The following is a 15,572-nucleotide window of genomic DNA, read 5'->3' on the forward strand; positions in this document are numbered from 1 at the left end:
GACTCGGGCGCATAGTGCGCAATTGATGGGGCAGGTGGTGGAGACATGCGGAGGCTCCGCGCTTAACTTCCACAGCAGGCCGTTGTGATGGACGCCGCTGCATAATGTGCACGACCAAGGCGCCATGCATGAGAAAGGGATTAATTAGAATTAACGCCGCACACGGAGCGCATCTGATTAGCATAGAAGGGCGCCCGAAACCGACACACGCGCGTTGACGGGCGCGTGCCCATTGTTAAAGAAAAACTGGGAGGGAGCCACCACCATGCTCGGAGCCGCATCCCTTTGATGTAGGAAGGATAAAAAGGGGGGTGAAAAGGGGAGATCTCTCTCTTACTCCAGCACCAGGCGACAAGACGCTCTCCAGCCCAGCGACCCGGACGTCCGTGCGACGCATCGAGGTACGCTGGAGCACGGGATCAACGGACCGCCGTGGGCACCTAACAGTGAGTAAGAAAGGCGAATTAGGATCATAGCCGATAAATAGGGAATAGGTCCAGGAGTAGTAGAATAGGCCAGCCTCGTCGATTCATACTGACTCAACAACCAGTTCCAGGTAGCAAACAATAAATCATTAATAGCTGATCGTGGCCTCGTGTGATCTCGCTGAGCAGTGTGAACGCGTGTAGTGCTGCGTATACAGTGGCTCGCCTCGTGGGAGCGCTGCGCAGAGCGGCGCGAGAGTGTGTGTCGCTTGTGGAGCTGCGTGTGTGCGCGTGCGTTCACTCCGTGTATGATACAGGTGCGCGATCATACCGTGAGTAGTCAGTGTTGAGTTGGAGTGCACGGAGCTGCGTGTGTGTGTGTGGGTGTGCGTACGTTCGCTCTGTGTGGGTTACAGGTGCGCGATTAGGAAAGGGAGGTATCGTGGTAGCGTCAAGGGGGGCATAATACTACTCTGTAACTAACCATGCCTACTACGCGGACCCGCGGTGGAGGGGAATCCGCGAGCGACGGCTCCCCCACCATGGGTGAGGAACCCAGCAGCGGTTCGTCTAGCAGCGGGGGGGCGAGTGATGATGTTAGCCCGGCCGTTAGCATTATCGAGGGAGGGATCTCGGGGGCCAGCGACCCCGACAGAAGCAGGTCCGTGAAGATGATTGCTCTGTGTGCTGCTGTGGGAGTTGATTCCAGTGAATGGGGAGCGAGAAGGGAGAAGGAACGAGAGCGAGCGAGACTGCATGCAAGGCGATAGAGGGAGCGTAGAGGACGGGATGGATCATAGAGATAAGAGATGCAAAATATGGTGGGGCAAGACCATGGAGAGATTTGTCGACGAGAGTGAGACATTTTCAAGGTAGACAGGGAGCCAGTGGAGTTGGAAAAGTAGAGCAGAAGTATGTATGTTGAAATATTCTTTGGGTCTTTCGGTAAAGCCACGTAGATAGATTAAATAATAAAAATAAAATAATAAAAATAATAACAATTTATGTATGTTGAACTTCTTTCACGCCGTATGCAGCCAACCGTGCTAATGGGAGGTGTGGGATTGTGTAGTTAGAGAGGATTGAAGGCGTAGGCGGGAAGGCCGAGAAGAAGAGAATTACAAAAGTGAAGGTGAGCGAAAATGTGGGAGTGAACCGGGAGTTCAGCAGCAGGGAGTGAGATGAAGGGACGTATATTAAAGAAAGCTGAAAGCGGCGAGGGTGGGTAGTGGCAGAGACGCGGATGGAGAGGGGAGAGGGAGGAGTTGAAGATTACCCCGAGGTTGCGAGCAGAGGAGACAGGAGGAGTGAGGGAGATGGGAGTGAGTGAGGAGGGCAGTTTCAGTGGAATGGGAGGGGCGCAATACAGATTGGAGATGAGGGTAAAGAGAATTGGATGAGACGTAGTAGTGAGTAAGGCGGGAGTGGACAAGACTTTCAAGAAGCTTAGAGAAGTAAGGAAGGAGAGAGATTGGCCAATAGTTGGCCAGGACTAGAAGTGCCGGGAGAGGGTTTTTGTTAGAAGGGGGGTGATGATTATAAAGCTGCCTTGAAGATTGCAGGAAAAAGAGCAGAGGTGAGGGAATAATTGAAGAGAGAGACTAGGTGTAGGGAAGAGTAAGAGGGAGGAGAGGAGGTAAAAGAGAAGCGAGGGATGGGGTCCTAAGGACAGGAGGTAGGATGGGCTTTGGATATGATGGAGGGGAGTTCGGATAATGATGTGGGAGATAAATCAGTGAAGGGAGAACCGTTACCACGTGGACGTGGGTGAGAGGGGGGGGGGGCTAGGTGATGAGGCTGGCAGAAGAGTCGTGGGCATTGTCTCAATTTTAGTCGTGGAGCAGTGGGCGAATTCAAAGGCTGTGGGGTAGAAGAAGAGGGAGGCGGGGCTGAGAGGGGCGGATGGAGTCGGTTATTAAGGGTTGAGAAGAGTTGGCGGGCATGAGGGGCAGCGGAAGAAATTAAGAGTTGAGAAGTAGTCGCGCTTGGCTGCTTCTAGGGTGGCTGGGGAAGTGGGAGAGAAGGGAGTGAAAGGATGTTGAAGAAGATGGGGAGGACTTTTACAGTCGGTCAGCTTTGGGGAGAGAAAGAACGACGGTCAAGGGAGTTGACCGGTGTGGGGGGAGGTGGTGGGGGGGCTTAGGTGATGGGGAACGGAGGGGAAGTTAAGGGAAGAGGATAGTAGTGCAATAGAGAGGAAAGAAGAGGCGGAGCCAGGGTGGAGGGAGGAAACGTCAACGATTGAAGGAAGGAGACGTGGGAAGTCGGGGAGTGAAGGTTGCGGCAGAGGATAGGGTGGCTAGGGGGAGACAAGGGAAAGTCAGGATTAGCACGGTTGGCTGCGTACGGTGCGAACGAAGTTCGACGTAGTACATACAAGGACCTTGTGAGAGAAAGGGAAATGAGAGAGTGGTCTAATCCACGACCGAGATTTGAAACTCATTGTCTTCCTATTGTCCCACAATGTTAACTGGCAACATACTCATCATTACCATCAGCCTATGAGCTATCCACTGTTGGATGAATGAAGCCACCCCCCCCCCACAAGCCCTCATCATCTCTCACCAACAACCCACCACATTAGCTGCTGTCATAGCCCAGTCTCTGTGGTAGAGGTGCTCTTGGGCGCTTTCCTTCCCTCGACCAATCCACACACCATCTCACTAACAATAACAATAATCAACGTAATAACCATGTTGAACTCTTTGCCAATGCAATGCTGGATGAAGGATTCAACATGCCGTCTTGGTCATGGAAGCTGTTTGACCATATTCTTAGGGTTTTTCGGTAAAGTCACGTAGGTAAAAAAAAAATTTTCATTAATAAAAGTAAAATAAAATAAAAATAAAATAAAAATCACGACGCTTCGGAGGCAACACAAGCTTCCGTCTTCAGGTGAAACCGTCACAGCACGATAGCTGTATCAAGTGAGAGAAATTCCAAGAAAACTGTCCTTGTATATATACTGGTTGAGGGTGGGAGGAGCCAAGGTAGTCCCTGAATATTATTTTTGTGAGGTTCGGTGCGGCTGAAGCACGCTGTTAGGAATGAGCCTTTGTTGTGTAAACTAGGTGCGGATGATGTAAAATATGATAATTGTGTTTTTTTACCCTTCTATCTGGCAACAAAACTGACACCTTTTTACAATGAGTCATGTTTGCATAGACCGCAATACCTGCAGTCATAATACAAACAAAAGACATAACTCTGATAATGTGCACTGTCCTTGAAGTTGATTGGTCCACACCTGAGACAGCTTTCCTTAGAGCCTAGTCTCATATGGGTTGGACCAGATGACGCCAAAAGGCGCACAACTCAAAGACAATGCACCATCAGAGTATGAGAGCTCGGGGTAAGCATCTACACTATGGGAACCTCATTTGCCAGTAAAAATATGATAATTGTGTTTTTTTTACCCTTCTATCTGGCAACAAAACTGACACCTTTTTACAAGGAGTCATGTTTGCATAGACCGCAATACCTGCAGTCATAATACAAACAAAAGACATAACTCTGATAATGTGCACTGTCCTTGAAGTTGATTGGTCCACACCCGAGACAGCTTTCCTTAGAGTCTCCTTGTAAAAAGGTGTCAGTTTTGTTGCCAGATAGAAGGGTAAAAAAACACAATTAGCACTCGCTTTACTTGTACTATTTGTACTTGTGGTGCTTTGCTCCGACATTGGCGTTGGCTGCCCCGCCCATGCTGTTGACGCCGCACAGCTTTACTCACTCTGAAAGCCCATATAAGCAGTTGCATTTGGAGGCTTGCCCCCTCTTTTTATTACACGCTTTTATTTAACTCACTCTGTCTGTTGTTGTCGTTGTTGTATCCTCAAATCTTGTAACTCAATTTTAACCCACTTCCCAATGTGGTATCGACTGCAAACTTGGTATACCTATGTCATACTGATGACAATACTATATTCTATCATAAAACAATTTTAAACAATCTTCTTTATATATTATGTTTCGGCTTGGCTCTAATTGTCCACGGTAAACTGACGTTGGCTGTAATTGGCCACGATCCCTTACATTATGGCAAGCTTCGGGGACACTTCCTGGAGTCGTGGAGTTCTTACATTACTAGTACATTTCATTAAAGCGTGTTTTTAAAAAAAGTCTTTTTTTAATATTACTTATCTCTATGCCTGATGAAGACCGCTTGTGTTGCGATCGAAACGTCGTGGTTTTTTGCTTTAATTTAAAGAAATTATTTATTTTTTAATTAAAATTTTATTTTTATTTTCTATCTACGTGACTTTACCGAAAGAACCAACAATATAAATTCCTGCAGTCACGAAATTTTTTAATCAAAATTTAGTTCAACCAGCTGAGAACTCAAGAAGCCGTTTGCGAGTATTCTGGGGCATTATTAGTCGTCCAGTTGGGGTGGTGACTGCTGTGTGCAGTATGATTACAATTTAATAATTTGCGGTGTAATTTTCTAATTTAGGAAAATGTGGGCCCTAACGCCAACACAGTTTTTTTATTATTTTAGCAGACAAGGCCGACTGAGCCATATATAGATATTTTTCAGAAGCGGCCTGACCACAAGTGATAGCTCAACGAAGTGGCTTATCGTGTGGAAATGTACAACAGCCAAATACTCTAAACACATGATTCTAAATGTGGAGGGAACCCCCGGAGGACCAGGAAAAAAACCACGCCACCAAAGGGAGAGAGAGACACGCAACCCCCAAATATACAGCAGCAGGCGTCAGGATCGGCATCGAACCCACGACCTCCTCATACCAGGCGTGTCAGATAACATCTCACCAAAGCCGCACACATTGGCCTGATGTCAGGGGATCTTTAACATCCGCTGTGAAGCTGACAGCGCGTAATACTACGAGTATTGTGGTTATTACGCCCGCAGTATTAGGGCGGTCGCTGAATTCCAACCGTGAACTTCTGCAAAAGACGGCGATAGCACTTACCTGGGCCACGAGACCGCCTGACGTTGGCCACAGCCATGAACTCTGGTCGCTGAACTTATCGAAAAGTGGGCTAACCAGTACTCTCGCCGCTCCCCTACTTTCTCCAGCAGGCGATGTTAAACAGCCACGGCTAATGGCCCTGTTACACGAGGGCAATAAATTGTCATTAATTGGCCGCATAAACGTCCAGGGGGCGATAATGGCGCTGAAGAGAAGTCACCATTAGTAGCATCCCATTGGCCCGTTCCACTCGACAAAGCGTGCAATGGTCGATGGGACCGGTTTTTAGTTTACAACGCACGGAAACACGAGAGGACGTTGTAAGGGGTTGAAATGGTCAAACAGTTAATTCTGTACAAAGTGAACGCCAACCCGAAGTTCTATAACATGTCTGTCTATGAGATGCTGGAGAGAGACAATTTAAGTGCATGCTGCTTCAGCTGGTTTTATTAATCCACAAGTATTTCGTGGAAGGTATTATTTTAGTTTCTGACAAATGCAGCCAATTTCTAACAAGGTGAAAAAAATACAAGTTAGCACATTTTGCAACATATAGTGAACGCAATTAAATACAGTAAGAAGGGCACACCCCACATCACTTGCAGGAACTAATACAAAAAAAATATTACATAAAGATCTTTAAGATCTTCTGATCTTCAACTGCTCAGGCATGCTTAGATGTATCAGTAGTAAAGGCCTGGGTTTGATCTTCCACGAAGCTCACGATCCATCTTAAACCGCATCCGCACAAGCCATGGAAGATGCGGATACCTGATGCACAAATGGAAAATGAAAAACTCTCCAGTGTGAGACTGTGTTCATCCAGAACACACCATATAACATACAATTACACAATGCCCGATGCATACATACGAAGGAGACATCACAGCGATACACTCCACTACTCCTGACGCGGTCGTCTGGCTTGACCACCTGAATGTGAAATTGTAGTCATTGCTCTGCATCTACATCAGCAGCCATACGGAAAAATAAGAAGTAGTAAAGGCGCAGCACTGCAAAACCTTGCTCACACCACTAATGGCAGAAGGGCCTAAACTAGAGGGAGCTCAAGAGAGCCCCCTCTGGAGGGCAAATGGCATACACACGTCCACGCTGGTCAGACATCTTGGAATGTGGGAATACCCACATTTATCCCCACCACCGACCGATATCGCTCCCCGAAGATGACTGCACAGAACTACTTCTGTATTTACACTGCTTAAATGGACCAGGGGCGAGGGGATTGGAGAACTGCTGCGCCAGGAGATCGAACATGTCACGTCTGAATCGGTATTCGTAGCATTGAGGCAAACATTGAGAAAAATAAAATATATGTTTTAATGGGAGACCTGCGGTACGATAAAGGATTTTGAAACGTATTTGACCAATCGCACATGTTGTGAAACGAGTGACGGAATATTAAAAAACGATACGAGGAAGCAATTGCGAAATAATGAAAAGAACAAAATGTTACCGCAATTGTTTTAATAACGCGCAAATAAATTACACTCAGACAATTCAATACGAGAAGCGCATAATTTAAGCAAATCATTGAAATACAACGTTTTTTTTTCTTATTTAAACAGACTCAGAAATTTATCACAATCCACAGCACTGTTTTACGGGGCATCTAATTTGATACTTGGCCTAATTCAGGTAATACATCAACATCCGACGTGCAATACGCTCCAGTATGTGTTGCTGCCTGGGATTTACCGGAGGATAGCATTTTTGAGGCTGCAATTGCAAATTCTGCTTCGGCGTGGAGTGTAAATTGTGATAGATCACCTATAGACATTGCCGAAATTACCAAATTAATGCCGTGAAACAGCCGAGCACAATCATCGGCGTGCTTTTAAAGTTTGCCACGAAATTAGAGCGTGGTCATCATTTTTTCCCTCTCTCTCTCGTCCAGATTGGGTCAGCGTTCGTAATAACGTGCCCTTAATTATCCCATAACTTTTCATTAATTTGACATGAAATTGCCTCTGTGCGCCGCATTTAATTGTGAATTATGGCTTAATCGCAACGGACCCTTTTCCTCCTCCTTTCCTGTCGTAACTCATGGCATATGTTTACAAATAAATGATCGTTATGGAACGAAAATACGCTTCATATTTCACACGCAGCAGCTGTCTTTGCTGGGCTCAGCCGATCTGCGTGGTATTTTCTTGCCAAACCGCATGGCTAAAGTACATCGCGTCGTTTTATTTACGTATAAATAAGAAAAAATGTTGTTTAGAAGGCTGCAAATAATATGAAGTGACATTTTGATAATTATTTCAGCCATTTTTTATATTTGATCCAACCATTGCGAATAGAATATCGCAATATTTTACGGCCCTGCGTTCATCTTTCAGCTGGAATAAAGCATCTCCATTGCCGTGTCAGGTCGTAGAGATTGTTTGACCATACTTCACCAAAGTGGTCAGTGTGACATGGTGAAAGTTGGTTCGAATGGGTTCAGAGCATAGTGCGGGAACTGCTGTGCCATCATTGACTCAAAATTTGTTTCTATTCATGCGACTGACAGCAGGCAGGCCGGTGGATGACGAAATATGCAAACAGGTGCAAGGTGTATCATCAAGCACATAGCTAGGCCAGGTGGACAGGTGCCTCACCATCAAAATAAGTAAAATTAATGGGTGCCTCAACATCCATTTGGGCAAGGCAGCCATTAAACATCCAAATGGCGAAATCAAAAACAGGATTAATCTTCCAGATAGGCAGGCATGTTGCTAAACATACAATCAGCAACATCGTATTCAGCCAGGCAGACTAAAATACCGACAGCATGCAGGTAGGTACGCAGGGGAGCAGGTGGACAGTGACATTATGCGGATGGTCTTCAAGGCAATGAACTACCATCAAGAGTTTACAAAGGACATGTGATGCTTCGTAGGCCATTGGCCAGCGAATGTGGACGCTTGCTCCCCTCTAAGCAACATGGCGTCTGTGGAAGAATTAAGAACGAGATGGATTACGAGAAGTGTCATAATTATTCCAAGTGGGGGGGAGCGGGGGACAGGTGAGGTGCTGGGTGGATTTATGAGGAGAGGCGTGGCGGAAAGTCCCCTCGTTAAAGTGCTCCGAGCAATTACCGAGCGCTATTGGCAACCCAACACGGCGTGCACTCGAATCTTCCTGCAAGAAGCCATGGTGACGGGGCGCCATTTTTGATTAAGCACAATTCTCAATGTCAAATCTTGACTTAAAGCTTTCGTGACCGCAGGAATTCATATTCTCTGGGTCTTTCGGTAAAGTCACGTAGATAGCTTCAAAGAAAATAGCAAAAAACTGCGACGTTTCGATCGCAACACAAACGATCGTCATCAACGGTCGTCACCTTGATGACGACCGCTTGTGTTGCGATCGAAACGTCGTAGTTTTTTGTTATTTTGTAATTTTCTCGATGTCAGTTTTCTCAGTGGGCGCGCGTTCATCGGATTCCTCCATTAAAGAGACATCTTCTGATTGTGATCTCCCCATGAGGCTGAGGACTCGCATCGCGTGTCTGTCAACACATTCATCAACAATGCTGATTTAAAATAATAGGCGATGTATTGGGCAATGGGACTTTCTTCACAGAACACAGAGGCCAAAGGTGTTCTTCGCTGTTTAATCAACGTGACACAATGGGTATCTTTAGTTACGTGTGCCTCTGTCATAACTTGTCTACACTGGAGCCCTACTATCAACAATCAGTGAAAGTCACGTAATTTTATATCCCCTTTCTCCTAATTCTTAACATACGTTCCACCACGGCCATATTCTGAGAAACACTACTACTATACTATACAGTCAGACATGATGTGTGGCTAGCATGGTCGAGTCTATTTATATCCTTGCGTATGTTGGCACCAATCTAGTTCAGGAGCTGCATGGGGCGCCACGGTGGCGAAATGTTAACTACCTCGCCTGGTAGACAGGAGGTCGTGGGTTATATTCCGACCCTGACGCCTGTATATTTTGAGTTTGCATGTTCTCCTCTCCCCGTTGTCCCGTGGATTGTTATACGGGTATTTCCAGTTCTTCCCTCCACACTTAGAATCAGCATGCGTTTAGAGTATTTGTTTGCTATAAATGTCCACATGGTAAGACACTTCGTTGAGCTATCATTTGTGATAGCCAGGTCGCTTCTAAAACATATCTATATATAGCTTAGCGGGCCTTACCTGCTAAAATAAAATTGTTTAATAGTTTAGTAGCATAGCATTGTCGAGGTCTGCTGCAAGCCACGAAATGGCTTCAGGAGTAATATCGTGTAGCTTCTTTATTCCTTTGTGGAAGAAACGAAGAACTCAGCTGGGAAACGGTCGCCTTTACTGTTTCTCTTCCACTACCTCCACCCCTACCTGTTCCTTCCCCCGCCTCTAACCCACCCCCAATCCTCTTCCTCCTCCGACCCTAATTCCTGACCCGGCTCCCACATCTCGCTTTCCCTATGTGCACCTAACCACATCTCTCCCCCAGCCCTACACTGTGCTCCTCCACCAGCTCAACCGACAGGCCACCAGACCTCTGCCCCTACCACCCTTCACCGAACCTCATCCATTCCCATTTTACCACTTCACGCGAGTGTGCCCCATACCCCACTACCTCTCATTCACATTGCACCCATCAGACACCCTCACTCACCATCACATTCCATCTTATTCCGCCTTTCCTACCCCAGCATCAGCTCCATTCTCAGCCCCTATCCCTCCATCCGTCACCTCCCTCACTGACCGCCGTTGGCTTGCATTTCAAAGCGCCCTGGAAAGGGCGCTATATAAATCCGAAATAGAATGGAATATACCCAACGCCGTCGCCTCGGTGAAATGGCCGCAAATTAATTTGAATCCTGCACGGCGGATGGCCGCCATTGTTAGCTTCCACGTTACGCTGCAATAGCACGCGATAACTTGCAACCTGGGTTTTTCATAGCTGATGCAACATCCATATTTGTTTAAACATGCCCGAACCCAAAAACAAATTTGAATCAAGCATTGCTGTTCAAAGCAGAAAGTTTTATTCCCAATAGAAAGGGCATTCTGATAAATGTATTTAGGTTGGTAGCATGAGCCTTCATCCCACTACTGAAATCGCAGAGGGGCCGAGGTTTCTCTGCAACAGTAAAAAAAGAATCTAATACCCACAGCTGGAAGCATTTGAAGTAAAACCGCAATTCCTGCTATAATAACGGTGCTCGCGAAAGAAACATTTTAATGAGGTGCCACTAGGCAAAAGCAGACTGCTGCCCAAATATCCCTTCATCAAAACCTTCCTTTCCTCTCGCCTTAATCCTTAAATTGATGAACTCTGGCTAATCCCTCACGGTGACAGTTAAACTGCTACTGCTACTACAACCCGTCCGTCTACTACTGATGCACCTTGGAAGAGAGCCATGATATCAAAATCAGATGATTGATTTATACCGGAGAAATCCGATGAGCTATTCAGCTCTTTTTATCACCGACGTCCAGTAAATAGTTTTCTATCGAGGCAAAACGAGAGGGTGCTGGCAGAAGGGGGAGGGTGGGGGTAGGGTTGCGGGTAGGGGCTCCGAGCCAGCAACTCGGAGCCACACGCCCAGAGCCCAGCCCTACGAGCTGCCGAGACGAGACAATTGAACGTTTCGCGCTGTGCAAGCTCAGCCCTTATTAGCGTATAAAGACTCCCACACTGGGCCAGGACCCCCTCCTGCCTCTCCACATACCGCCACCTGTGAGCGAGGCCGCCTTATACGGAGGAGGAGGGGGGTGTTACTCGTGTTAATCGTTCTCGTCAAAGATCGGTCTACATTTCCAAAAGTGTTTCTGCTCAGACGAGTGTGGTGGTAGCAGTTGGCATTTCACTTCCAGCAGAGTGGATGATGGGATGAGACAACCACCCAACTGGGGAATGAACGGCTGACATTCTGATTGTGAGCACCATACTCTCACCCCAATACCACTTGGCCATATACCGTCTCGGTACATTATATAAACATGTACAGCAACAGCTAGATGGTCATCTCTTGCACACCATGAGACGGATGCTCAGCCATGTTTCTCCAGCAGGGCCCAATCTTTCCACTGAGTGGTACAATCGCACCAGGCGATACTCATTTGATCCAATCCAGAGAGACGATGATGACAAATGTAGGTCTGATTTGACCCCAACAGGAATATGGACTCTTGAAATGATAAGGTCAATGCTGTAGCAAGCTATCCTCATTCTAACAGTTAATACCAGGTGTAAAATTACGTTTTTTTATTTTTAGAGTGTCTGTTTCAGAGCTACACAGTTAATAATAATGCTATTCATTTATTCCATAAAAGTCCCACAACCCTTTCAGGAGGGTCATGCATTGGGATGTTTGGCCAATTCCATTTTAAAGGCGCGTTTAACGTGTGGGAGGAAACAAAAGGACACAGAAAACCCACACTATACATACGAGGGCATGCAAATCAAAAGGTCCGCATGGACAGGGCCAGCAGGTTTGTGAGATTCACAAATCTGGCAGATCTACCAACCCTTTCCCTCCACAGCGCTGGAAGGGGAGTGTCAATTTTAGTCATGGTTAAATATTCCTTGCGCGTGCGCTTCGTGTGGAACCTACATACGAGTTGCACGGAATCGTTTCTTACAAACCCTATTCGAAGGTAGCATTGTGTCGTTATTGTACGTTATAACCCGTGCCATTCTCCAGTCGGAATATGAACCCGCGCCCTCTGATTGAGAGTCAGTCATTCTAACTAACCACAGCGCTACCCGGCTGAAGAGTAGTTAAACGATTACATGAAGAATACTGATATTGTTTAAAGTCACTTTTCGCCCGGATGTTCAGAGTTTTCCCACTCGTCGAGATGAATGACGACAGACACTTGGCAATGACTCTGTGGTGTTCTTGCATCACATCCTGCCATTATCAGAGTTACGTGTATTCTTCATTGAACTATGGCTGTCAACAGTGGGAGAGCAGTGCGCATTAAAACACACTCGTGGCATTCGTCATTGGCACTGCCCCCAAGAGGGAAAATAAATCTAACAGGTGACACTTCGGGCAATGGCCCTCCACATATCAGAGGGAAGAACGACCATTTACCGAAACGTCGCCACTTGTAATTATCGTTTCCTCTCCCGGGCAGTGCGGTTGATGAATGTGTTGCGTTCTCGCTATTTGTGCAACCTCTGCCAATGAAGTATCGCACGCGTTTCTGTTTCATTTTGAAGCGCTCATTAAAATCGTCTGCCTCTTGGTGTCACGTGCATTATTATTCTGCGTGAGATTATTCCACTCAGTGTGACGTTAACAGGAAACAGCCTTCTTTCGCGTATCTTAAAAAATATATAAATTTCTGCTTCTCGGTTAAATTGCCAATTATGTAGGCATTTACAATTTGAAATTAGTTATTTATATATTACACGGGAGTTTTATATTCCGACATTTAATCACGGATAATCGTGAACCACCCACCGCCCCAAGCGAGAAGCCCGGTTTGAAAGCGTCACTTCTGCGACCACGAACATCTAGCGCGCTCTGACCTATTCCGCGAGAAGCGATAATTGGGGAGATGCTAATTCAGCCTCTTGCTCATTTGGGCAGCTTCATTATTCTGCCCTCAGCCTCGCCTCTTTACAGGTAACCCGGTGGCTCAAGGGCGGCTCGTGGCGACCGTGTCGGCGCCACTGAGATCTTATGTTAAAATCTGCACCCGAGTTCTGTCGCCGGCAACCGAACCGGGATAGCCAGGGGTAAGCTAGCTGATGGTCTCAAGCCCGGTCACAAATAAATGCAAATATGCCGACCATATTAAATATATATTTTTATTATTATTTGGTACGAAAATTGTGATTTCACTGCACGCGAAAAACACCCGTGCATAAGAGGGCATTGAAGGGAATGTCAATATCTCAGAGTCGGTTCCTTTCGTGGTATTTAACACATCACAAACGGTTGCACAACAACCGCAGTGGTTTCTTTAGATTCCTCTTAGATGATAAATAAAAAATATAAAATTCAAATGTTCTATCTATGTGACTTTACCGAAAGAATCAGACAGTATGGATTCCTGCAGTCACGAAAGCTTAAAATAAAGATTGATTAACATCGTCGACCGAAAAGGCAGTCACGAAGGTGTGCCGCTTGGCGTCTGACGAGTCAGAGGTCAACTCCGGCCATCATCTCTCAGGAGGTTGATAAAGTAAAACAAGTACCACTGTGTAAGAATTCAACAGTGGCTCGCCGGATAAACTTGACCCCTGCCACAGGAGTGTGGTATTTCCACTGAGATTTATAGGAATTTAAAATGAAAGTACATACTTGGAATGTTTGGTGATGCTGCCTGCTTTGGCAGTGGTGCAGAGGCATCAGCATTTACAAAAATTACGCAAGAACAATCACGTGCTATGAAGAAGGACCATTGCCCGAAACGTCACCGATTGTACATCTCTCTCTGTGAGCCGTGACATCTCCCAAAGTCGTCGACAATCATAACCTTCCATTCAACGCTGTGCATGATATTACTCAACAACTTCTGACAGTTGCATCCCATTGATACAATTGCTTATATGTATATTTTACTTTAAGGCAGAGTTATTCATGAACGTGTTGATTTTTGCGTGTTTTTATACATGCTAAAAGGTACAAATGTGATTTTGCGTTGTTGCTTTTTCAGTACGGCAATGTTAGTCTCACCACCACCGCTTCCTCCTTCAGACGGCGTTGTTAAGCTTCACAAATGTCAATGTCGCTGGCATTCCACTTCGCCTTGCACCGCCTGCCTCGTGACCAGAGAGCCATCGGGAACACGTGTCCACTGCATGAGATCAAGGGCACTTGGTTTCAACATACGTAGCTACGTATTTTGTGTGTACGTAATGGGGAGCGGTAGTGTAGCGGTTAGCTTGCTGCCCCACGAACCCGGCGCCCCAAGTTCGATTCCCGACTCAGCCTCAAATGAGAACCTGGTGCGGTGTGCAAACATCGACACTGGGGAGACAAATGCGGTCGGGTGTGGTGCTGGCCCACCCACCCCGTCGTGTGCCGTTGCCGGCTTTCGGAGGTGCTACTCACGATCAGCACTTGCCCCAAAAGTCTGTTCAGGCTATACGGAGGATCTTTGTATTTTTATGTATGAATGTCGAACTTCCTTCGCACCCGTACGAAGACAACCGTGCTCATGGGAAGTGCCGCACGGTGAACACAACGCGTTTATGACGACGCTATGGGGTAGAGCTCTCCGATTGGTGGTTGTTTTGTTTATTTTTCTATTCCTCTCGTTCGGCACGAGATCCAGAATTTCTCTCCACGCGCTGAAGTCCGCGGAACGAAATGTCCCGACGTGGCGCCGGACAAAACACGCGACCCGAAAACAAATCGTAGAGCCGCCCATAGTCCCGCATTACAATTACAATTATTGCTGTCGTTTCCAATTGCGGGTACATTTTTCGAATTCGAATTGAGACAGGAAAAGAATGGCAGACTCCTGCGAGTTACGTGAGAGGATCATGAATGCCCACTGTGAAGGAGACGGCGAGTAGCGTTACATAACTGTTATTACACAGACCGCAGTATTAACCAGGGCACGCCGACTCGGTTCGTCCCGTGGACTTCTGAAAAGAACGCGCTACCACCGGGCAACGTCAGTTCCCCCTCTGTGGGAAGCGAACAGTGATTGTCGTCCTACATCAACACTGGGAAGACAAAGGCGGCTGGGCATGAATGGCGTTGGCCACAGTTATTCTCATTGTGTCACGTTGCTTTTAGTGGGTGCTCAAAATAGATTGTTATTTTTTTGTCCGTGTGATCGGATTAACCCAGCACTTCGGTCAGAGGTTCATTAGTTCAAATTCCCAGTCGATAAAACAACGATAAACTAGTTTTTATTTGATCAGATAAGGCCCAATGAGCTATATAGCTGTTTTTTTTCAGAAGCGACCTGGCCACAAATTATAGCTCAACAGAATGGCTTATCATGTGGAAAGTTATAGCAGCCAAATACTCTAAATGTGGAAGGAAAATCCGGAGGACCCGGAGAAAAATCACGCGACCACTGGGAGCGAGACATTTAAACTCCACATATACAGGCGTCAGGGTTGGGACTGAACCCACGACCTCCTGTATACATCTCACCACCACGGTGCCCAGAAAACAATAGAATCGGTACCATTTTGCGGTCAATCAAAGCTGGTCACGCTATGGAACCACCGGCCCCTTTCACGAGGAATGTCCACCACTGGA

At 46.5% G+C, this 15,572-nt stretch overlaps 1 long non-coding RNA gene across 1 annotated transcript in view; it reads right to left on the reverse strand.

Moving 5' to 3' along the window:
- Positions 1-372: 372 nt before the first annotated feature.
- LOC144931322 (uncharacterized) overlaps positions 373-15,572 on the reverse strand; it is a 73,087-nt gene continuing 57,887 nt past the window's right edge. The window contains exon 3 of the long non-coding RNA XR_013636560.1: positions 373-440. This is a non-coding gene — a long non-coding RNA (uncharacterized LOC144931322). The remainder of the gene's footprint in view (positions 441-15,572) is intronic.

The sequence above is a fragment of the Lampetra fluviatilis genome, chromosome 4, assembly GCF_964198595.1.
Source record: "Lampetra fluviatilis chromosome 4, kcLamFluv1.1, whole genome shotgun sequence".
Taxonomy (NCBI): domain Eukaryota; kingdom Metazoa; phylum Chordata; class Hyperoartia; order Petromyzontiformes; family Petromyzontidae; genus Lampetra; species Lampetra fluviatilis.